Source organism: Xylocopa sonorina, chromosome 15 (assembly GCF_050948175.1).
Source record: "Xylocopa sonorina isolate GNS202 chromosome 15, iyXylSono1_principal, whole genome shotgun sequence".
In the NCBI taxonomy this organism is placed as follows: domain Eukaryota; kingdom Metazoa; phylum Arthropoda; class Insecta; order Hymenoptera; family Apidae; genus Xylocopa; species Xylocopa sonorina.
In genome coordinates this window covers 494,537-497,139 of record NC_135207.1, presented here as the reverse complement: position 1 = coordinate 497,139, position 2,603 = coordinate 494,537, and the positions used below count along the sequence as shown (strand labels likewise).

Sequence of the window (2,603 nt, the reverse complement as noted above, 5' to 3'; positions counted from 1 at the left end):
CATTTTACAAAAATTTAAGATAAAGAAATAGCATTTCTTTACAAACGTTTATAAAAAAATGTTATAAAATATCATAACAAATTTTCAAATTTAGATATTGCATACTTTATAGCTTTCACGTCATTTGCTGTTATATTGATCTTGTCAGTCAATGATGTGGACTTGTGAGTGCGTTTCTTACTAGTGTGTGTAATTGGTGCATTGGCAATGATGTACATATGTGTATGTCTGGTGTATTGGCAGCGATGTAGATGCGAGTATATCTGCTGGTTGTGTCTACGTCTGATGTTGTGTTCGAATATTTGGAATAATTGTTTTGTCAAATAAACGGATATCAGTATCAATAACATAACTAACATTTTTAACCTTTTAACTTTATCACGTGGTGACATAGTACGTTAGATTCGAAGCACTTCGCTTCGTTGTTTGCATGATGCTCTAAGTTGTTTCACGATGCTCTCTGGATTCTAGATGTTGAATGTTCACATGCACCTTAATCGTGTAACGTATTTTTTGCTTATTAGACTCCCATCCACGTTTTAGGATGAAGATATTCCAACCTGTGGTATCGCAGAATGCTATCTAAAGCCATGGTATTCTCGGTTCACTGGACTAATATTTTGTGGAAGTCCGGATAATGACCGAAGAGATGGTAATTAGTCTGAAATTACCGGGCTATTTGGTGTTTTCCTTTTTCGGAATAAGCCGTTCTTGATACTACGAGTTGTTCCAGTACTCTGCCACATAGCAAAAATATGTTGAAGATCCTTGACAGAATTTCAAGAGGTATTGCTCTAAGTTGCCTCGCTGTTATATTGTTAGGCCCCGATACGGTATTCAACTCAGGGATTGCCTTCTTTACCTCCTCCACTGAGATCCGGTTTAAACGGATGACCGCCCATGGGAACCGCTTCGTGTTCCGGTAGCCGATTTTGTTCCGCATTCCGAATTCGTACACCCGCCACAGGCATCGCCTTCGTCTGTCTTTAGCGCACGATACGAACATGCCGCGCGCTTGTCACGTAAAATGTTATGAGGTGATTTAAAAAAAAATGCGAGTGAGCAATTGCTGACTCAATACTTTGTTTAATATTTTAAATACAAAGTATAATGTCGCGACGACTCTTATGCAGAGTGTTAACAGTATAGACCGAAGGGTTAATCAAGACTAAAGACTGGACAATTTCCAGGTCTTCTTATACTACGTAGTTTTAAGGTGGTAGAGCGAAGACTTCAATCTTATTTCTTGGGAATCAGGGTGTCAACAGGATGCGTGCCAGTAGGGTGATAACTCTAATCTTATTGATTGGGAATATTTCTTGGGAATAAAGTATCAACAGGTTGAGTGCCAGGAAGGTAACGCTAGTTTTGAAAATGTATTTGACATCACACGCTCGACGTCGTTTAACCGTTTGAGTGCCACCGTGTCTTTGCTGTTTCCCGTTCAAAATTGCCAAGGAGCGCTTTTTTGCTTGTCTTATTCCCTCTCCATGAGCGCTTGTTCACTTGTCTTGTTCTCCGATGAAAAATTGCGCTGTTTTCTGCTCTATACGGTAAGCTGTAATTTTTTCAATTCAGTGTTGTTCTGATATCTTTCTGAGCATAAGTACAGATATCAGTGTCTTTAAATAATATAAAAATATAATTTAAATATTTGATTGCATGTTCAAAAGGTATGTACAGTAAAATTTTAATTAATTTTTTATGTAATTTAGTATAATTTTAATATAATTTTTTTAATTTTTATTTAATGTCCTTCAGCAATTCAATGGCTTCTAACCGTAAAATGATCAGTATAACGGAGGATTTGAATTACGATAGTGATGATAGTGAAGTTATTATTCTTAAAAGAAGAATAATAAATATCATCCACGATTTTGTTTCTGATATTAATATCTCTAATACTGGTGACATTTCGAAATATACTATGATTACAGAAAATTAATATATTGACGAAGGCAATTCATTCCAATTCATTGAAATGTCGGGACTGCAATACCATTTATCTAATAGAGCCAAACCGATTGAATATTTTAATCTGTTTTTCACTAATTTTCTTTAGGCAATAATGGAGGAAGCAACCAGATATGCAGAAGAATTGTTATCAAACTCCACAAGAACTGATAAGTCTAGAATGGTAAATTGGTATCCAGTTACTATCCTGAAACTGAAGGCATTTGTAGCCGTACGTTGTTGGAAATGGGAATAACAAATAAACGAACAATATATTCATATTGGACTGAAAATTCTAGGGCTACACCTTGGTTAAAAAAGATGTTCCCAAGGAATAGATTTCAAAATATTTTAAGATGTTTTCATGTCGTTGATAATGAAAAGTGTTTTCCACCGGGACACGGAAAATATGACGCATTTCAAACATATTACACTCCACACGAAATGTTGTCTATCGATAAATTTTTAGTGGGAACACTGTGTCATTCAAGTATTACGCAATATTTACCAAACAAGAAACATCATAAATAGGGCATCAAGTTCTGGATGCCAATATCAAAATATTGTGTATCGTTTTACTGTTATCAAAGTGCAAAGTCAAAGAATTCATAGAATGGGCTTGGTTATAACGTTGTAAGAAAATTACTGCA

The 2,603-nt window shown here is 35.4% G+C and overlaps 1 long non-coding RNA gene across 1 annotated transcript; it reads left to right on the top strand.

The window, feature by feature from the left end:
* The first annotated feature begins 1,628 nt into the window (after positions 1-1,628).
* On the top strand, positions 1,629-2,339 carry LOC143430807 (uncharacterized). Its single transcript, XR_013102651.1, has 2 exons — positions 1,629-1,673; positions 1,762-2,339. It is a non-coding gene; the product is annotated as an uncharacterized LOC143430807 (long non-coding RNA).
* Positions 2,340-2,603: the final 264 nt, after the last annotated feature.